Source organism: Adiantum capillus-veneris, chromosome 2, assembly GCF_014529385.1.
Source record: "Adiantum capillus-veneris isolate H3 chromosome 2, ASM1452938v2, whole genome shotgun sequence".
Lineage (NCBI taxonomy): Eukaryota > Viridiplantae > Streptophyta > Polypodiopsida > Polypodiales > Pteridaceae > Adiantum > Adiantum capillus-veneris.
This window is the reverse complement of record NC_140932.1, coordinates 80,742,762-80,766,296: the sequence shown is the minus strand read 5'-3', so window position 1 is coordinate 80,766,296 and position 23,535 is coordinate 80,742,762.

Genomic DNA, 23,535 nt, shown 5'->3' with positions numbered 1-23,535 from the left:
TGTTTGCACCACCTCTGTGACGAGTGTGGCTGAAATAGCCAGTACGGGCTTGGTAGTGAGTTTTCTCCATACCTTGTGTAGAACATATAGCCAAGCTACCATACTGCCTAGCAAACCAAGGCATGTGGTTGCATATGATATGCTGCAAAAAAGACCAGCCTATTGTTTATATGTAAATATATAATCACAATTTTATCAAATAAAGTAATATACCATGTAATGAGTTATGTGTTGATTTGTCCATGTAGCTATGAAAGACCTGTGGATGGTCTCTAGAGCGTCTTGAAACAATGTATAGTCAGTATCTCTCCAAGTATTGAGCTCACAAAACTTGAATATGGAATCCAAACTTTTCCACACGTTCGCTTTACGAGTCCTTGCTGCACCATTGTCTGCGTGGTCAACCACTGCATTGTGCAGGTTTCTCCATCGGTTGTATCTCAATGTCAACCTTTCCTGAGCACTTTGGCTTTTGCGTTGTCTGCCACTTGTTGGCATCGACAAGAAGAGACGGGCTTTCACACCGCCAATAGACAACTTCTTTGGCACATCTCGACCATTCTTAGACCTCTTCTCGTCTTGCTCTATTTTCACATGTCCTCCATGCAAGCCCATATCTGAGAAAACTGTTTCCAATGATAATATAGCCCTTTGTTTCGCTGATGCTGGCCGAGTGGTCCAAGAAAAACAAATGTACAGAAACATAAGTTTCTCAATGATTGTGCAGAGTGCATGCATCGTGCAAATATATACTCTGGATAGTGGAATATCCAACACTGGGCGGAAGTTAAGGTCCTGCAAGTGCCTGTCCGGTGCTCTCCTCCAATTTCTTTTGTCAAGACCAATGACTCCTCCCATGCAATACAAAGAAGGGATTTTACTTGTTGCTCCTTTTGAGATGTTGTACATACACTTTAGGGTTTTGAGATCTCCAGCCATATGCCACTCTACTGTGTATGAACCCATGCCTAATACATCGAGTGTCTTTCCATTTCTCTGTTCGCTTACGACTTCAGGAATACTTGTTTGATGGAAAACCCAGTTAAGAATATCTTAATTCTTTGCAGGCACCTGAAATGGGAAAACCAAACCAATCAAATGAAACATGTCTAACCATTTTTTAAAGCAAAAACCTTGATATCAAACTTGTTGATATCAAACCTTGAATGTGGCTAATAAGAAAATATCGTTTTCGGATTGCACGCTAAAGTTTCTAGGGTCGTTTGAAGCAATGCTTTCATCTAATGCTCTATTCATAAGTGTTATTGTGACATGCTCAACCTTTGTCTCTTTCACTAGCTTCATCCAATTTAAGCACAAACTTCAAAACTCCTCTTGAGAAACCTTGAAAAATTGAACAATATATGTCTGCAAAGCTACTAAATCATAAAATATATTATTGTATTTGTCATAGACCACTTCCTCTGCTGATGGCGATCTGTACATTGCTTCAATGTGAAAAGGAGTGCCCAATGTCCGAAGCACTTCCTGGTTGACCTCCAGTCTTGTCTTTGGAATGGAGAAAGGATTTGGCAGCAACGTGTGCTTGAGATTGGACTTCTTACTTTGTTGCTGCATAGTTCTGTAAACAGAAAATTAAGTAAATGGACTATTTCCAAGTTTTCAAATGCTACACATACCCAATGTACTTAAAAATTGCAGACATTTGATTTGACAGGTGAAGACAATTGATTCAAACACCATACATACCTAAAAATTGCAGAATAACCTTTGTTGGATATCCTGCTTCATCCAAAATTGACTGAACATCACGTGCTTGGAGTTGATTCTGTTTCAAAAGAGTGTCAAGTTGCTTAGCAACAATCTGCAGTAGCGCTTATCGTCCAAAATTCCGGTGACATCTTTGCGTTTTAGTATGAGACCATAAGGAATTGAAGAAGTTGGTGTGTTGCTGTCAATATTTGAGTGAGGATGTAGCAACGATCTAAGCATAAATATGAAAAGTAAGATATAAAACTACAAATGTAAAGATGAATTAAACCTGCTTGAATGATAATCTTACTTGATTGCTTTAACCCTCTTCTTCAAACCCCCAGAACCAAACTTCAGCTGTTCAATGTTTCGTAAGCGTCGTTCTCTTAACCGAGGACCCAAGACAATATTTTTTTCTTAGAGATCCTGCGTGAGCTGCACAATGCTTTCGTCCTTGCCTTTCAGTTGCTGAGCGTACTCTGTCACAGTTTGCTTCAAGAAAAAGGTTTCTTTGTGTGCAAGGTCTCTCTCAAGCTTAAAAATATCATTTCTGGCCGCCAAATGCTTGGTGTAGCCACATAAACTAGAATAACCGTGTCCTACGTGGTTCGGCAATGACGTTATGTTTCTGAATGGTGGAGTTGAGTTGGTGAGAGGATGCTCAGGATACATCCTGCCATCCACCCAAAGATCGACGCTTTTTTTACCTTGAAGTATGAAGTTCTCTTTTGAAGCTTCGAAAAGGATATCTTGCTTATTCTTCTTCTGGAGGGGCTCGTATTCTCTAGATAGTTCGATATGCATATGATACACATCGTTTTGACTCCTCGTCTGAGTTCTGTGTGAAGATGATAATGACATTGAGACGACTTGGTGAATCAGAAAGCTCAAAACAGAGGAGAGCGCAAGAGTGGAGCAAATGGAAGAGAGCTCAAGGGAAGAGACTACACGCAGGCGGAAAGCAAGAGAGATGCAAAACTGAGGAGAAGAATAACATTCAATGCACCTCGTTGAGCGCCAAATCTTGGTTTTGAAAAATCCAAAAGATTGAGATAATCGGCATTCAATTCGGAGCTGTCGTATGTTATCATTGTCTGAGCACTTTTTGAGAGTTTTAATAAACGTACCCCCCAAATCTGATATCCGACTTTTTTTGAAAGTGAATATCAAAAATGAAATTAGGGACTTTTTATTATCTCTCTCTAAGCTGACCTTGCATTTCTTACAAGGCCCATTTTTGAGTCCAAACTTTTCCTAATGAGACATCCTCAAATCGTACTCTGCAATACTCAATGTCTTTCACTGGCTTTTTATGCATCTTAAACTCATTGAATATCACTTGTGAGCTACGTATGACCTTATTTGGCTCTGGGTGCCAGAGACAATATCCCATCTCTCCGTCTACATCATATCCATTGAAGATGCACTTGTCTGATTTGGGGTCCAGCTTTTGTCTAAGCGCTTTTGGCATGTGTGAGAATGCCTCACACCCAAATACACGTAATCTGTCATAAGTGGGCTTTTTGCCCGTCCACATCTCCTGCTGAACCTTGTACTTTAGTGGTGTACTAGGTGATTGATTGATCAAGTAAGCAGCCATCGTAACAGCTTCTCCCCAAAATTCTTGAGGTAAGTTGGCCATAGACAACATAGAAGTGACCCGTTCCTAAATGGTTCTATTCATTCTCTAAGCCACCCCCTTTTGGGCGGGTGTGTAAGGAGTGGTAAATTGTCTTCTAATGCCTCTTTTGTTGCAAAAGTCCTTGAACTCAAAGGAGATGTACTCTCCTCCATTGTCACTGTGCAAAGCTTTAAGCTTTCTACTTGATTGGTTCTCTACCAATGCTAAGAACTTCTGAAAGACACTAAAGACATCACTCTTCTGCTTCAAGTGGTAGACCCACACCTTTCTAGTAGAGTCGTCTATGAATGTTAGGAATTATAACGCTCCCCCTAGAGACTTGACTGACATACGTCCACACAAGTCGCTATGAATGAGATCTAGAGGACTCCCTAACTCCTTGTCCAAAGGTGCTGATGTCAACCTAGTCTATGTGCCATAAATACATTGCTCACCTAAAGAGAAGTTAGAGTAATCTAGCATAGAGATATAACTAGAACGCTGCAAGACTTTCATTCCCTTTTAACTCATATGTCCTAACTGGCTATGCCACAACTTTGTAGACGGCAGCTCGGATACACAAATAGAATTCTCTTTCACAAAAGAGACATAAAGTGAGTACAATGAGCAAGAATTTTGGCCTTTAAGCATGACCATATATCCTTCCTTGATGATCCAAGAACCATGAGCAAATATGGTAGTGTAACCCAACTCATCCAGCTGTCCAACTGACATCAAACTCTTTGTCAATTTGGGTACATGTCTTACATCATGTAGCATAAGCTTAGTGCCATTACGCATAGAAAACTTGATGCTGCCCACACTGCATATATCAAGCTCATAAGAATTGCCTAGCTTTATCGTGCCATGCGTGGAAGTGTACGTAGAAAACCACTCCTTGTGAGGAGTCACATGAAAGCTAGCACTTGAATCCACAATCCAATTCTGCGCATAACACTCATCATGAGCTAACAATGCATCATGACTCAAATCCGATGTGAAAATCAACACATCATTTGACACTTCAAAAACTTTTTCAATGGCTAGAGACTCAACCACATTAAGCTCTTCAATTTTCACGCTGCTTTTAGGTTTGTCAAACTTTTCTTTCTCGTTGCCCTTATCATGCTACATAGTGTGGAAATCTTTCTTCAAATGTCCCTTTTTATGGCAATAGTAACACTCTACATTTAGCATGTCTTTGCCGCAACTCTTACTACGACCTTGCCTGCGGTTCTTTGAACAATCGCAGCTACGATGCTGCTTTTTCTTTTCATGATTGCCACTAGCTACATATGCATCACCATGCCCACTCGCATCAAGATATTGACGTCGAATCTCCTTAGTGAGCAATGCACCAGTAACACTACTAAAATCTAGCTTGTCATTGGGTGCAAAATTGCTTATGGCGGTGTTAAAAGTATCATGTGATGATGGTAGCAAACACAACAAGAAAATGGCCTTCATTTCATCATCAAAATTGAGACCTTTGAAGTAAGCTGTGAAAACACGTTGTTGAACTTGTTCAAATGAGAATTAACATTTTTGCCTTCTTTCATGTTCATGCGCATCAATTTCTTCATCAAGAAAACCTTGTTCGAGGCATTGTTTCCATCCCAAGCCTGACATAGAACATCCCACAAATCTTTGGCGTTGGTATTATCCATAATGGTAAAGTAAATGGATTCACCAAGGTGTAGTGATATCAAGATTTTGTTGATCAAAACATCTTGCATACGATACACTACCGCCAAATGACAAATTTTGAGCCATCAAACTTTTGGATGTAGTACTCTTCTCTTTTGGAAGCACTACTTGCAACCGTGATTAAGAGAATGTAGCCAAAAACTTTATGGAAAATTGCGTGGGACAATTTCAACAGAGTTTTTGCTAGAATAGGAGCAAAAACTCAACCAAAATGTAGTACAATCACTCTGTAAGAATAGCTAGAAGTGCGAAGAACGCATTAAATGGACTTGCAGGAAAAATTTGATAGTCTCAGCCTGTTTTAATCTTTCATTAGCTGCTGCAAAATTTCATCGATGCAGCCTTGTGAACCTCGCCATCTCCGAATTGCTTATAGACCTTTATGGATCCCCTTCGCTATTCACCAGCATCATGCATAAAGCCCTTTTAAGTTTCAGCTCCTCTTCAAACAATGATGCTTTGACTTTGGTGACTGTACCCTGTATGTTGGAGAGTATAGATTTCTCTACTCCATGGTGTAACCGTCTAAAAGCTGGCTTCTCTAAAAGAAATTGAAAGGTGGCTTTCTTAGCTTCACAATTCATGCCTTTTGTAGCTTCTTGCCAGCAAAGAACCATTGTTGTGCAAACTGTACTCATATCTTCCGGCGTTGACAAGCATGATGCATCACGTTCTCTTTTCCTTTGACGGCTCTCTCGTTTTGTCATGGCCCAATACTGTCGCATCCTACGTGTGGCGTCTTGGCAAATTGAAGTTGATTCTGATGCAGACTTCCCTCTTCCAAACTGTTCACACCTACACACATGGGTTGGTGCTGAGTTTCTTTTCCCAACCTATCGGTGCGTGTATTCGTGTGGGGTTGCCAGTGCCTCCAGTGCAACATCCCCTCCTGTTCCAAGCTATTCTCACCCTCACAAACATGTTGGTGCTGAATTTCATCTCCCAACCTACTGATGCATCTATTCATGGGTGCCATCCACATTGAGAGTAGAAAGAAGGCTCTTGCTGTTCAAATTCTTGCTGCCACATCTGATCAGTCACACCAATACCCTGCTCTGCAGATTCTCTCCAGCCATGATTCTCTCCAGCCACACCACTACTTGTCAACTGTAATATGGCTTACATCAAGCCAGGTAGACATTAATGAGGCAGAGGGCTACACAAGCCATGCTTGCTTGCTTCAAGAGAAGGCTCTTGAGAGATGGAGGCAGATTGTTGTAGATTGTTGCATGGCATGTAAAAAGAGATAGAGAAAGAGAGCTCATACTCCAGGGAGAGGGAAAGAGAGCTTAGACTCCAAAGAGAGGTGCTCAGCTACAGTAGCACGCGTGAAAGGCAGACGGACAGACAAAAGCCAAGAAATCGTTAAAGTCGTTGGCAGAAATGTTTTAAAAAACTTAAAATTATTAGTCTTCACAAGAACCTAAAAAAAGTGTGCTAAAGCACCATCCATAAGTGCCACACAAGAAGTGTCAAGGACACTACTTTTTGCATCACCTTTTCATGCTATCACCCCACAACCTAGTGAGCTATTAGATACCTTAGATTTTGAAGCTCAAATATCAACACTAGAGGAATCCCCAACACTACCTAGTGAACTATTAGATACCTCAGATTTTTTATAAGAATTGATCTGAACAAAGGTTACCTAAGGCTAAAGATTGATGATAGTCTAAAACCTATCAGACATGTGGATCACCAACCATCCGACTATCTAGAGACTCGGCCAACCTAGTATCTGAAGTGACCAATGTTAACTTTTGGTGCATTAAGATTGAATATTTTAGGGAATCAAGCCAATGAAGATTATAAGAACTGGCCAATGCATATGCAACACGCCAATAATGAATGTTCTTTCCTTGAGGTGCAAAAGAAGTGGGTCACTCATGGCTGGATGTAGAATTATGATGAGAGGCATTCGCGACCCTAAGGCAATTTTGATCTCCCTCTGCACACACAATGCCGTTCACACAAAAGCTTATACCTGCACCCAGCACCCACTGCACACTAGATTGAATTGGTCCTCACCTTCTTTCCATTGCCTTTCTCAATGTCTAGGGTTTCCATGACGATCGACTTACCAATCTAGACGTCTAGCCTTGTCATGGTGATCTATTTCTCTCTTTTGAGTCTAGGCTCGTCTTGGTGATTAGTTTTAGCCTTCCAGTTCCTGGGTTTAACATGGTAGTCACCAACCATTTCTGTGGCTATTTCAGGCTCTTTTCCTTTACACAGTTTTATTATTGATTCTGAATGCATGTTCTTATGTCAGCGTGACTCACTAGCCTCACTATTGACTTTAGCTTTGCCCTAGTTGATAGATTGCAAGAACCGTGTGACTAGGAGTGGCATTCTCTCTGAATGTCTTCTTCGTGAGTGTTTTGATGATTTGAATCTTAGTGCGGTTAAGTGTTTCTAATGACTTGTTCTACCTCTGTCTCCTCTCTGAGAACGTTGTTGAAGAATTCTGTTCCCATCCTTCAACAATCATAGTAATATGATCGTGGTCCTCAGTAACCATTCTTGTGGCTTTCTTCCTTGTGATGGATTTCTTTCATGCATCTTGAATGTCTTACTCTAAATCCTAACATGGGAGAGTGGTTCCTGTCAAGAAATTTAGCTCACCCACCATGATCATTAAAATGGAATGAGTACGATCGCTTGACACCTATTCTAGAGTTAGGCTCATAGTAACTGGATAGGTTCAGATGACCACATGAGAGACTTGGACTCAAACTTCAGATGACCAAATGACGGACTTAGAATTTAGATGACTTGACATTACACTTTAGATAAACAATTGGTTTGAAATAAAATAGACAATATAGATTATGAGACATTGAATGAAAGCAAATCAGACTATAATTCAGATTCAGATAATTTGGTATAAGATTTTGGGGCACAATGGACTTAAAACTTGAAGTTAGATTCTAGTTTACAAAGTACAATGGATTACAAATGCTCATCACTAACTGCTAGCAAGAGGTTTGAGAGCCCAAAGACACAGCTGAAACTTCAACAAAAATGTTCGTAAACGTGAATATCAAAAACTAAAATAGAATTTAAAAGAAGTTTGGACAATTGATATGAAAAGTGTAGGGGGATCTAACACGAAGAGATTCAATGCACCTTCTCACTATATAAAAAATACACCATAGAAGACAGAAGAATTATAGTTCAGTAACCAATGATGGAAATCAAGGAATCAGGTATATCTTATGATGGGCCTAAGAATGCTAAGAGGATTGGCCTAACTAAAGTAGGGGAAGAACCAAAGCTGGCTTATATAGACACGGACCTCACTGAAGAGGAAGAAAAACTTATAATAGCTATGCTCAAGCAGTATAGAGATATGTTTGCTTGGTCATTAAGGATCTTAAGGGAGTTGATCCTAGCATTTTCCATCATATGATACCCCTTAAGAGTCATGCAAAACCCCGCAAACAATGTCCCTATACGTACAATGAAACATTCGCAAAAAGTGAGCATTGTGTCTAATCATTTATGCTCCCTCAAGTATGTAACGTGCACAAACATGAATAGTGTTCTTTCCATGTAACCAAAAAGTATTGGAATTATCACTTATCTATTGTATTTCTCGTTTGTGTTTGCAAGGAGATCTTTATTTTTTCCATACTCACAATTATGAGTGGTATATTTGTATTATCTCATAAAAGAATGTACATCAAGCCTCAAGAACAATATGTGCCTTGAAGAGCCAAAAGATACAAAAGGGTGCATACCTATGCTTTTTCTTAGCCAATACTACTTATCCTCTTCAAGTTGCATTTCAACTGATAGTTGGAAGCCCACAACTATCACTTTGTAGAATGTCAAAAAGTGCTTACTTTCACTCTTCAGAGTCTGTGTTTTTCAAGAGAGAGAATCATTCCTTGCTTTCATGTATGATTTCTTCAAAATTGGTAGTCATAGGGTTTCTTTCAAATATCCAAAGGTTGATTTCCAAGTTTGTTTGAGATAGAAAAATCATATAATCTGTATGCAAACCAGAATAGCTTGGTAAGTGAAAACCGTTCCTCCTAGAATCAAATCATTCTTGAAAAATCAGACCTTCTAAGTCTTTTGCACCCATTTGTAGATTTTACATGCAAGACCTAACGTGGCTGAGCAGTCTTTGAATAGATGGACGGGGTCTTCAATTGCTTCTCTACATATCTTGAGCACAAGTCCGTGCCTATGTCTGGATTTTGCTTTGATTTTTGTTGGTAATACCCCCAATAGCACCTTTCAAATGAAGAACTTCATTATGCTAGGCCATGGAGGATCCCAAATATCACTTGCAACTACCACCCACTTTGTCTCTACCCACAGTAGTCTCCACTATTTGTTAAAGGTTGAGAACAATCTACTATGTAACTAAGCTTGATGTAGGTTCTCTTTGTTTGTGGTAGAGCAACATTCCGGCTCTTGGGCCAATGCCAAACTTTCCAATCAAATTTTTCCTAATAGATTTCTCACAGATAGGAACCAAAACATTACTCAGACCTTCAACCACTTTGTTGACTAGTAGACTTTCATTCACAAAGAGGTTGTACTACGGAGTTAGTCGGTTTGCTTCTTTCCAGTTAAGGATATCAACTTACCTTTGTATTTCTAGTATATCTCTTCTCATACAAGATAATGTAACCCTAAGGTAAATACCATTGTATTCATTTTAAGTCTTTGTGTATGTGTGTGGATACTTGCCAATTTTCATGACATTTGGTTACTTGAGAAAAGCTCACACTAAGAAAAAAAATAGTGAGTCTTTATTCAAAGAGATACATTTGCCTAAACATAAGTTATTCATGAGCTTTCGATCAAGGATGTTGTCTCTTAGGCTACACTTATTACACAATACATCTACCATAGATACAAGCTCTTGTTTATTTTGATTTGATAGACATGCAAGATATTTTGATTAAGTTATCAGATGATGATGCCCTTGTTTGATAATTATCCAAGTTTGGTTTGCCCTTTTGGGTGTTTGATATATATATTTATGACACTCTTACTCAACAATAGGCCATATCCATTGCATCTATTCACCTAAATACTCTCACATATGTATAATAGAATAGTGTCACAACTAGATTGTCTGCTCTCTGAGAGCTTCACAAACCCTTTTCCTTTTCTGTGCACCTTTGGTTCACATTGGGCACATATGAAAAATACTTAATAAACCAATACTTTTTTGTCGTCCAAAGGAAGGACTATGTGATGGGGGTGAATTTTTTTAGCTGTGTCCAAAACAATGATGCGGTTTTAATGTGAGCTATTTTCTCAACTCAAAATCATGGTTTGCTGGATTCGAGTTGAGATGCTTCTTTTTGTTTTTCTAAAAAGAAACATGAAAATATTTCTACTAAAGATCCTATATCAATGATGAGTTTTGATGTGAATATTTTCTCAACTCAAAATAATGATTGAATTCATATGAATTAAGTATTTTCTCATGTTTCTCATAGAGAAATCATGATGGAAACTCTTTAAAATTGATGTTTAGACAATACTAGAATGAATTGAATGTATATAGGCAAGATCACTTTTGGGCTTGCCTATAGCAAAGGCCTTGGTGTTTGGTCGTGTTTTTGGCACCAAACCGTTGCTATGGCAGTGCAACAAGTTATTGCAAGGCAACCTATTTCGTTGTCTTTGGAGTAACCTAATCAGAATGGGCCTATAGCACAATGGTGTGTACACTGCAATGCAATGTACGCGCTTCAACTACACCCACAAGCTCTTAGCTAGTTTCCCACATGTAGATTCCTCTATGAGTCTTCCTTCTCCAACACAATCTTGCATCATCAGTGCCTTTCAAGGTTGATGCATGCCTCTGCAGTTTTAATGAAGGACTTGCAAGACTAACCCTCACAATATGAAATCTTTTTGGCTACTAGTTTTATTACTGACCCCCATATTGGTGTCCAATCCTCAAAATTAGGATTCACATGATTACTTGCCCTTCTTTGTCGATTATAAGCTCGGCTATGTAGTCCCACAATTTTGCCTTATGAGACCATGTACAAAGTGCTAGCTTTGCTTAATAATTTCCTTTATGGAGATAGGAGACGGGTATACTCTCATATCCCCGATGCAACCCATACCCTTATTGTTGATTTTCTTGAGAAAGGGTTTTGGCAATTCTCAATCTTGGGCTCTTCATCAAAAACTGGTCAGAATGACTCACTAAACTTATTGAGATTGACTCAACTCTGATTGAGTTTCCATTCAAGGCCCTCACACGGGAGTAGCCTGTTGAGCACCAAAGTTTAGATATAGCACTCGTGCATCATCTGTTTGCCATGGTTGTGAACACCATCTCGCCATAGCTGTCCACTAGAAAATCAAATTTTTGATTTATAATTTTTTTTAATTAAGTGACCTTTGACGTCAAGTGGGAGGCTATTCTCACACCTTCCAGGTCAATCACTTCTGGATGCAGTTCCCAAAGGACAATGGCAAAGAAAAGCTGATCTAAGGGCTCTAATTATCGAAGGGTTCCTCCTTTTCATCATGAAAAGCAATTAAGTGGCGATTCACTCAGCCAAGCAGATGAGAACGTTTGAGTTAGAGCCCTCATTGGATTCAGCTACGGGCTACCCGGATTGGTTTTGGCTACAATGGATTTAACTAGAGCTTTATCAGACTCCTCCAATTGAAAAATTCATCGGTTTTAGGCACGATCGATTCCCACAGAGGACATCTAAGCTGCCGACTTCTACGTCGATTTGTGACTTAGTAGGTGACTATTCTATTCTTGCTCGTTCTTAGCATTTTTGTGCAAATCTCCAATTTTTTTTGAGATTAGTGTATTTATTTGCTAAAACATAAAATAAAAACTGTAGAGGTATAGTGTGTCTCCATTGCCTTCTAGCTCTCTAGGGTTTTTGAGCTTGGTGTCAACAATTACAAACTTAACCCCAACCAAACTTCTTGGTGACCCATTTCTGGACGATGAGCCACAATTTATGGAGATTGACATCATTGAGGGGGATGATGACGAACCCTTCGATGATGATGAGGACTATGATCTAGCTAATCCTGTCGATATCCTTACAAAGATGGAGTTCTCTAGCGATATATTTAAATATTTTAATGCCAAGTTGATCACCTTAGAAAAAGGACATGTTGATGTAGTCACAATGTTGTAGGGCATCTCCACATGTCTAGATACACTGACAACTGTTTCAGTTGCATCACCTCTAGGGAACTCCCAACTCGAGTGACTCACCCGTGGTTACAAGAGTCCAGGGATCGATACACGTATGGGGCCATCCATAGAGACAACCTTGGCTCTACTCAAGGATTTCAAATTGTGCAATTTGGATTCGAGGAAAGGGAGAGGAACAAAGATTCTATGAACATGTTCCTTGCAAAGTGGTCGGATATTCATGTGCTACAAAATTAACCGAGCCATGTGCACCCCGTAGAGGCTAGATTTTTATTGATTGGTGGGTGGATGAGTTTGACCACTCGTCCTACCACTAGGGCAGAGTTTGAAACCATGCTTTGAAAAGAGTTCTTGCAAGTCAATGAGGAAGAGAAAAACTGGGAGTTATGGGACAAGCGTTTGATGCAGAATAAGTCCCTAATTTAGTACATCTCGAGCTATGGAGAGATAGTGCTCAAGTTAAAGGGAATTGATGCATTCCAAAATTTGTGGGGCTTTAAGAGGGGCCTCATAAATGACTATCTTGAGTATGTTGAGCTTGTTGAGCCAAAAGATTTATCTTAGGGGATTAAATATGCACACATATATGATGGCATGAAGCACGATGGTCCACAAGATGGGGAAAATATGGCCGAAAAAGAATGGAAAAAAAGGTTAGGGTGGTTTGAAAGAAAAGGGTTCCATAGTGAGAGTCAGGGGGAGAGGATTGACCAGGGTGGTTGCTTGACTAAAAAACCACATCCATTTAAAAATAACGAGACTCTGAATTGCAAAAAAAAGAGAGCAATGTTAAAGTGTGAAAGAAAAATCGATGTTTTAGCTGCAATGAAGTATGGCACACCAAAGCTCAATGCCCAAAGCTTAAAGATAGCATGAGTGATAGTGAGCCTAAGAGAGATCGTAAATCCTCTAGGCAGTTGCATGTAGTGAAAATGATTCCTCTTAGACTCGGAGAGTTCAGGGAGGTGATAGACAAGCACCATGCTTGTTCGATAACACCAGCTATGTGGAAGCCTAGTGTAGGTCCGCATGACATGGTGCACACGTATGGCCGTAGAGTCATTGTTTTCTTAGATGATGGACCTAGCCATGACTTCTTAAACTACTTGTTGGTTAAGAAGTTAAGGTTGCCCAAGACCATGAGCGATCATGAGTACAATGTTGGTTTGGCCAATGGTTATGATAAGACAATATGGAATATCATAGTCTTGGCGGTTCCATTAGCCGTGCAAGACTACGAGGCTACACTTGACTTTCAAGTTATACATTTGTCTAGGGCATACGTGTACCTAGGCAAGGAGTGGTTGTCCAGCCTGGGCCCTAGTCTAGTGAGGAGTAATTTGCACAACATGCTACAATTTGAGCATGGTGGTAGGGTCATCACCATACAGGGTGACTGTAGCGTCTCCTCTACCCTCTCATCTCTTCCATGGAGCTACATAGAGCAGTTTGCAGAAGCCAGATAGTAGAGGTATTTTCTTGTTACCCTCTTTTAAATTTTGTTGTTTTAAGTGAAAGTAATAATAGTGTTTCTATATTGAAACTGTAAATAATGTTTGGTAGACAAACACACTAATCAACATGGCCTTAGACGGATCCATTGTTTAAGAATCTTGTTTGGCACACATGCAATTATAAAATGTAAAATCCAAGGCAAAAGAGACCCTTAAGAAAAAGTATGTAGATGATTTAATGAATTTATTAGAGGAGTTCCATGATGTATTTCTTGGTGATTTACGAGATGGCTTGCCGCCATCTTCAAAAGTAGACCATGGCATCGTGTTATGCTAGGGTCAAAATCTACGAGATGGCTTGCCGCCATCTTCAAAAGTAGACCATGGCATCGTGTTATGCTAGGGTCAAAATCTATAAGCAAACGTCTAGTGTTCGAGTTATTGTGGAAAAACATAATTATAAAGGAAAGAAAATGTGATTTCTTTGAGACCAAGATTCATTATCCGAGTCACATCATATCTGCTGAGGAAACACGGATGGAACATGTAACATTTAATGGCCTAATAACTTATGTGTAGCGGAAATTAGCATGAACATAATGGGCATTTCATTAGAATAGATTCCTAATGAGAATTACAAGAGTGCTTGGGTGGAGAGAGCAACAAAAATCATAACACCTAGTTAGATAGCATCGACAATACTTTCAAAAGAGAGAGAAATTAAGCTATTGACAACAGTTGAGGACCAGATTTTCATGGAGCCGGTCCCCCCTCCAAAAGGCTTTGTATTATGGTTTCTCCCATCAAGAGAGACATTGTACAATACAATTCTTTGTGTTCCTTCAAGACTAGTGAAGGAGTACGAGCGGAAGTGCGATGCGAGAGAGAGTGCGAGAAGAAGATCACGACGATATGGTGAACTCGCTCTACTGTAATGTGTAGAGCATAGTGAGTTCTTATTAGGTTTTAACAAAAGAATATGTGTACATACCTGGCGGCCCGCCCACTTACCTGGGCGACCACATTGGGCTTTATACCCCAACAACCTCCCACTTAAAGTCCAATGTGGTACTTTAAGTGTGAGAGAAGCTACTACACAAGCTAATATACAAGAGATGTAGAGAAGTGATGTACTACCCTACACCTAACTGCTTGTGAAAATGCGCAAAGCTCTCTGAGGGAAGTCCCTTTGTAAGTAGATCAGCAGGATTTTCTGTGGTGTGAACTTTGACAAGATGAGGTTGCTTATCCTCGAGCATTTCCCTGATGAAATGATACTTCACATCCACATGTTTGTCTTTGAGTGATAAACTGGATTGCGAGCCAATTGTATAGCACTTTGACTATCACAATATAACACATGCATCTCTTCTTTGATTCCCAAATCTGTTACTAGTCGATTAAGCCAAATTGATTCTTTGCATGCCTCTGATGCTGCAACATATTCAGCCTCTGTAGTAGACTGAGTAACACAATCTTGTAATCTAGAACACCATGATACTGCTCCACCAGCCAATGTAAAGACATACCGTGACGTAGACCTTCGGTTGTCTAAGTCACCTGCATAATCTGAGTCTGTAAAACCCTTTACACTTAGCTCCTGACTCCCATAGCATATACGCATGCTCTTTGTAGCTTTCAGGTATCTCAATATTCCTTTCATTGCCTCCCAATGTTTCTTGCCTGGGTTTGACATGTATCGACTTACTACTCCCACTGCAAATGCAATGTCTGGGCGAGTAGCAATCATTGCATACATCAAACTACCCACTGCAGACGCATATGGAATCTTATCCATTTCAGCCTGTTCTTCCTCAAACACATGACAATCTTGTTTGCTAAGTTTCACATATGGTGGCAATGGAACACTCAATGCCTTTCCCTTCTCCATATTGAAACGTTGCAAAACCTTGTCAATATACTCTGTTTGAGATAACCAAATCAACTTCTTTGATCTATCTCTCTCAATGCGCATACCAAGTATATGACTTGCCTCACCCATGTCTTTCATGTCAAATGATTTTGCCATCTTTGACTTCAAAGCTGAAATTTCTTCCAAGTGCTTGCCAGCAATCAACATGTCATCCACATACAAAATAAGGATCAGCCAACTGCCATCCTTAGCCTTCTTTGTATATAGACACTGATCGAACTCACTACGTTTGTAGCCTTGAGAAAGCATAAACTTGTGGAATTTATGGTACCATGCCCTCGGTGATTGTTTTAAGCCATAAAGACTCTTTAACAATTGGCATACCCAATCTTCCTTGCCTTTCTCAACAAACCCTTCTGGCTGCTGCATGTAATTTTCCACATCTAAATCACCATGCAAGAACGCTGTCTTGACATCCATTTGGTGCAACACCAAATCTAATATGGCAACCAATGCAAGAAAGCATCTCAATGTAGTCATCTTGAGCACCGGAGGGAAGACTTCATCAAAGTCAATGCCTTGTTCTTGCTTAAAGCCCTTGGCAACAAGCCTTGCTTTGTACTTTGGCTGACTATCATGAGCGGTGATCTTATACCTGTAAACCCATTTACAGGGTAGAGCTTTTTTGCCCGTGGTAATTTAACTAGCTTCCATGTCTGGTTTTATGCAGAGCTGTCATCTCTGACTGCATGGAAAATTGCCAATTCCTGGAGTCCTTCATTTGCACTGCTTCCTTGTAACATGAAGGCTCATTGCAATCAGTCAACATGACATAATTCATAGATGGAACAAACCTATCAGGAGGTCGTGTGAGACGTCCAGATCTATGCACAATAGGTGGCTCAGGCTCACCCACAACCTGTTTTTCCACTCTATCCTGTCCTTGCTCCTCTTGAGCTCTGACATTTTGTCTTGCACGTGCAGGTCCATCTTCTTGGAAGACAACTCTTCTAATCTCCTCAACCCTCTCTAGTTTAGAATGATATTTGGATTCATTAAAGTGAACATCATTGCTGCGGACAACCTTTCTGGATTCGGGATCCCAAAGTCTGTACCCCATCTCACCAGAATTACCATAGCCTAGAAAGATGCACTTTCTACTCTTTGGCTCAAGTTTGTTCCTAAATTCCTTTGGAACGTGAGTATATGCCTCACAGCCAAAGACTCTGAGATGCTTGTATGAGGGCATTTTGCCTGACCATACCATCTCTGGCACTGAATCCTTCTGCAAAACCTTGCTAGGAGATCTATTTACAAAATGAACAGCTGTTGATACAGCTTCAGCCCAAAACCCATTTGGCAGCTGCGTATTAGACAACATACTTCTGACCTTCTCTTGTATGGTCCTATTCATCCTCTCAGCAACACCATTTTGAGGAGGATTGTAAGGAGTAGTAAGTTCACGTTTTATACCTTTTGACTCACAAAAGTCCTGAAAGGCCTTTGAAACATACTCTCCACCATTGTCAGTGCGTAAGCATTTAAGCTTCTTGCCACTCTGATTCTCCACAAGTGTCACAAACGTTTTGAAAACACTAAACGCTTCATCCTTGTGCTTGAGAAAGTAAACCCATACTTTCCTCGAGTAATCATCTATAAATGTCATAAAGTAAGAAGCTCCCCCTAGAGATAGGTTAGGCATAGGTCCACACAAATCACTATGAACAAGTGCCAACTGTGTATCTCTTCTACTGCTTCGATGCTTATGTGGCTACTGTGTTTGCTTACCATACAGACAATGTTCAAAGAATTCAAAATCATTAAATGAAAAGCCAGGCAAATAACCAGAATGAGACAAGATTTCCATTCCCTTCTTGGACATATGTCCTAACCGGCTATGCCACAAAGAAACGTTCGGCTGCTCGGTTACATTGATTACATTTTTAGAGACATTTGATACATAAATCATGTAAAGTCCTCCAGACTTTACTCCATGTGCTACTGTCATAGAACCCTTGGATATCTTCCACATGTTATGTCCAAAAGTGGTGACGTAGCCAGCATCATCAAGTAAACCTGTGCTGATCAAGCTCTTTGCAATTGCGGGAACATGTCTCACATTCTTCAGCGTGAAAGAAGAGCCATTCTGAAACTTCAATTGAACATCTCCAACACCTAAGATCTCACATGTCTACCCATTGCCTAGCCGAACATGATCTTTAGTGGTCACATAAGAAGAAAACCACTCCTTGTTTGGAGACACATGAAGTGATGCCCCTGAGTCTATAATCCAGTCACTCAGTGCATTTCCATGAGATGCTGTAAGAAGAGCTGAGTCCATTGTATTCTTCAAGAAGTAGATGTCTCCTGACACTAGACTGTCATCCTCTGCAACAGTGTTTGTCACATTTATTTCTTGAATCTTCACTGAGGACTTGTTCTTCTCACCATGGTCTTCAGCTTTCTCTTTGCCTTTTTCTGCTTTCCATTCTCTGCAGTCTCTTTTCATGTGACCCTTTTTGCCACAATGGTAGCATTCTATGTCACTCTTGCCTTTAGCACTGCGGGACTTGCTACGAGACTGATTCCTCTTTCCACCTTTGTACTTTTCTTTGGTCCTTCCCCTGACAACTAAGGCTGTTCCTTTGCCTTTGTCCATTGTCTTTGTATTGGTTTCTTCAGTAAGCAGACTTCCTTCTACACCTGCTATGTTCAAACCATCTGGAGGTGCAGAATTACTCAAAGCTGTGCGAAAAGTGTCCCAACTTTTCGGCAATGTGATCAACAGGAACATAGCTCTAACAGGTTCATCAAACTTGACACCTTGAGCTGACAACTGACTATAGATTGTGTTGAATTCATTCAGATGATTGGACATAGGTGTCCCTTCCTTCATCTTCAAGTCAACAAGCTTCTTAAGCCAGTATACCTGTGAAGCTGCACTCTGCTTCTCATAAAGATCACTCAGCTTTAACCATGCTTGATAAGCCGACATCTCGTCTGCTACATTGAAGTAAACGCTTTCTGCCAAAGTCAGCATAATGGTAGAAAGTGCCAATTCATCCATTTCGCTCCATTCATCTTCGTCCATATCTTCTGGTTTTATCCCCTTGAGCTTTATAGGTTTTATCTGCTTCTTTTGTACCAACACGTGCCAAATCTGCTTCTTCCACAATGGGAAATTGGTTCCATCCAGCTTCTTGATATTGTAAAGAGCAGTGTCCTGTGATCCAGCCATAGCTACGCTTCACAGTAGTTTACTTTTCTGGGAAAAATTCGGCAGAGTTTCCCCTGTAAACTGACCTCTGAACCAATATCAACCTATCAAATGAACCAAGAAAGCTTCAGATTCTGCAGAAATTTTGGCAGAGTCTCCTTTGTAAAATGGCTCTGGTGTACTAAAAACAGACCAAAAAACAGCTCAAAAAACACTGTCTCTCTGACACTGTAAGCTGCGGGTAAACCTGTCCTGCACCTGTACTGTCTCTCATTGTCCTATAAGCATAGACTGCGACAATGCCTCAACGGAAGTAAATGTTGGAATTAGGGTTGCAGAGAAACACACACAGCTTGGAGAAGACCAAGGAAGCTCAAGGCACACAATAGAGAGTGTGTTACTTAGTGTGCAATGGAAAGATTCATAGCCCTAGAGTGATGGGCGTATATACAATGCACGGGTTGGAAAAAACCTCCTAAAGAGGGAAAAAATGCCCCGGCGGTCCTAGTGTGTTCACACACATCACTACCACATGTATATGGTAACAAATCCCCCCTGGAGTGATGCGGTGAACGAGAGCTGGCACATGAGTAAAGGGAAGTGCCATGCCCTGAGGACAGGATCAGTCCACAAAGGGGAGTAAGCCCAAATCTTTGCGGAAAGCTTCAAGCTTCTCACGAGACAATGCCTTTGTGAAAAGATCTGCAAGGTTGTCCTGTGTTGGCACATAAGCCAAGCTGATCTCTCCTGCTCAGAGCCTCTCCCTGACATAGTGGTAATGCACCTCAATGTGCTTTGTGAGAGCATGAAAAACTGGGTTCCTCGCAACTGCCAATGCGCTATGACTGTCAGTGTAGATAGTGTTGGCAGTGTCCTGTCCAACACCCAAATCAGCCATAAGGCGTCTGAGCCATACACACTCAACCGTAGCTGTGAAGACTGCCTTGTACTCAGCCTCACAACTCAAAGTGGCCACAGTAGGTTTCTTCTTGCTCAACCATGATATACATGAACTGCCAAGCATGAAACAAAAACCACTTGTGGACACTCGCGTGTCAAAACAACCAGCCCAATCTGAGTCCGAAAAAGCATGTAAGTCTGGCGGCAATGATCCCCCCTTGGGATAAAACAAGCCAAGATGTAAAGTGCCACTAAGGTAGCGGAAAATCCTCTTGACAGCCTGCCAATGCTTAGACCCTGGGCTATGCATAAATCTGCTGACCTGCGAGACTGCAAACTGAATATCTGGCCTCGTGTTGCATACATAAATGAGGCAGCCAACAGCAGTTTGGTAAAGAGTGACATCAGCAGGATCGCCAGCATCATGTAGACTCAACTTCAAACCTGTTTCCATGGGAGTGGCAATAGGTTTGCAATCCTCAAGTCCAAACTTACATAGCAATGTCTCTATGTAACTTTTCTGACACAAGGCAATACCACCATCACACTGCTTAAACTGTATACCCAAGTAATGATGCAACAGCCCCAAATCTTTCATCTTGAAAGTAGCATTCAAATCAGCCTTAAATTCAGCAATATGTCTCTCATTTGGTCCAGTGATCAGCAAATCATCAACATAAAGAACCACAATGAGAAATACATCATCCTCACGCTTTACATACAATGTGCTTTCTGTTGGACTGTTACGAAAGCCTTGTTTAACCAAATGAGTGTCAGCTTTCTCATACCAAGCACGAGGAGATTGCTTCAACCCATACAAAGCCTTCTTACATTTGCAGACTTTGTCCTCTTGTCCTTTTATGACAAAACCGTGAGGCTGCGTTACATAAACTTCCTCAAATATGTCACCATTCAAGAAAGCAGTAACAATGTCTGATTGATGTACATCCCAACCAAAATGAGCTGCCAATGCACATAGAAAATGTATAGTAGTCATACGACAAGTGGGAGCAAAAGTCTCTTCATAATCTATGCCTTTTTGTTGTGCATAACCCTTTGCAACAAGACGAGCCTTATGGCGATCGATCTCACCATCCGGCTTGCGTTTCAACTTGTAAACCCACTTCGTACCAATGGCCTTTTTGCCAGGAGGCAAATCACATAAAGTCCATGTGTCATTCTCTATAAGTGCATCATATTCTGATTTCATGGCAGCAATCCAATTTTCTGAATTCTGTGCTTCATCAAAAGACAGAGGCTCCTCAACATCATGTAAACTAGACACAGCCAAAGCATAACAATCTGATGCATAAGATGCATGGCGAGAGCCTGAATGAGTATGACTAGATAAAGGTGCATCCAATTTACTGTCACGCAAAGTGTGCACCAGCCATTTTGGCATACCTCTAGCCTGCTCATTTTCAGCCCTTTCCTCATCAAGTACATCATGTACATCTGCATCAGTAATAGGCTGTTCTAAAACATTTTCAGAAACCCCCATAGGCTGTACATTTGCCTCATTGTAACTTACATTCGTATTTCCACCACTGAAAAGAGGCAACAAAGTGTCATAAATGTCCTGTGAGCTTACATTACTGTCTCTAGTACATGACAGCAAGGGCTGAACAGAGTCTTCCACAAACACTACATCCCGTGAAACCAGAATACGTTTTGTTTGCGGATGATACAACCTGTAACCTTTTCTTTCAGCACTATAACCAACAAAAATACATTTGACAGCCTTATCATCCAATTTTCTACGCTGCACTTGTGGCACCAAAGCATATGCCAAACAGCCAAAAACACGCATGTGCTCAATAGAAGGTTTTCTATCATGCCATGCTTCATATGGAGTAATAGACTGCAAAGCTTTCGTAGGACACCTGTTAAGTACATAAGTGGCAAACATGATGGCCTCAAGCCAAAAAGAATGCGGCAAAGCTTGACTTTTGACCATACATTGTGCCATTTCCGTTAGTGACCTGTTTTTCCTCTCAGCAACACCATTTTGCTAAGGTGTATAAGGCACTGTACATTGGTGTTTTATCCCACGACTAGCCAGAAATGCATTAAATTCATGAGACATATACTCCCCCCCTCGATCGGAACGGAGGGTGCCCATAGTACATTTTGAGACATTTTCAGCCATAGCCAAAAATTGTTTGAAGCACATAAAAACTTTGGACTTCGCTTTAAGCGGGAATACCCATGCATGCCTGGAGTAATCATCAATGAAAGTCACGAAGTACAGGTAATTGCCCAAGGATGGAGTTTGCATGGGCCCACAAACATCACTATGCACAAGCTGCAACCTGCATGTGGCCCTAACTGAACCATCCTTTGGAAACTTAGAACGCTGCATTTTACCCAGAATACAGCCTTCACAAACATGTTTGACAGGTGCTTCAAGAGGCGGCAAAGAAGCAACCATATCAGATTTCTGCAAACGCAGCAAACTGGCAAAATTCAGATGACCAAAACGTGCATGCCAAAGTTTTGCATCTGAAATAGCCTTTGAATCTGCAACAGCATTTGCAAAATTTTGTCCACACTTGTCATACAAAGTGAGCTTATACAGCCCACGGCACAAAAGCCCAGATGCAACAATTTCATCACCAAAACTGAGATCATGAACTGTACATCTGTCATCCACAAATTTGACTACAAGTCCAAGTCTAGCAAGTGCGGATACAGACAAGAGATTCTTCTTGATCCCAGGTACATAAAGTGCATCAACAAGTGTGAAGGAACTGCCATTAGCAGCAGTGAGCACAATCTTTCCAACTCCCTGAACTGGATAAGAGGCGTTGTTGGCACAAGTGACTGAATTCCCATGAGGGACAGACTCGAGAGAGGTAAACAATTCACGATGTGAGGTAATGTGCTTTGTAGCACCACTGTCGAAATACCACACATGTGAATCTGCAGCAACTGAAAAGCATGCATCATGGACATCAGGATTGTAAGTGCACTCTGCGCTAAAAGCCCATTCTGCATCAACATCAACATAACAATCTCCTTTCACAGAAGACTCAACAATGGCTGCATTTGTAGTGGAACCAGCATTTGCAGTGGAACCACCCTCTTTCTTCTTAGCCTCTTTGGCCTTCAACTTAGGACACGACTTGATCAAGTGATCATTGGCTTTACAATAATGGCAACGCATCTTCTTTTTGCCCTTATCACCAGAATTGCCAGACGAAGTGCTGCCACCAGAAGCATTAGGAACAGAATTTTTTCCACTCACAGCAGAATTTTTCCCACTCACAGCAGAACCATAAGAAGTGGCTGCATTACTGTTACCACCCTTTCTTTGAGAAGCAATAAAAGCCTGTTCAACTGCACGCTGCCTAGTCCTGTTTTTTCTAGAAAGTGACTCTTGCAACAGCAATGTGCATAATGCATCAAACTTGACAACTTCAGGATTTCCTTGGATCATCAGTCTCCAAGTACTAGCAAAAGTCTGGTAGGAATCTGGTAAGGCATCAAGAACAGTCTGCACAAGGGAACTGTCCAAAATGACTTCACCTGCAGAAATGAGTTGCTCATTGATATCCTTGACACTAGCAAGAAAAGTGTCCATATCATCTTCCTCATGCATAATCTTCGACTCTAGCTCTTTACGCAGCAAAGCAATTTTAGCCTCATTGCGGCTTGCATAAAGACCTGCTAGAATATCCCAAGCCTGTTTTGCAGATTTTGCTGAACGGATGTGAGGAATAATGGTGCGCTTCACAGACAACGCAATCAATGCATGAGCCTGCGCATCCTTAACATCCCAACGAGCTTGTTCTGCCGTAGGCAACACAACTCTAACAGCTGCAATCCTTGCAGCAAGACCTGTAACATCCTCAACATCGCCTACATCTTCAGAAG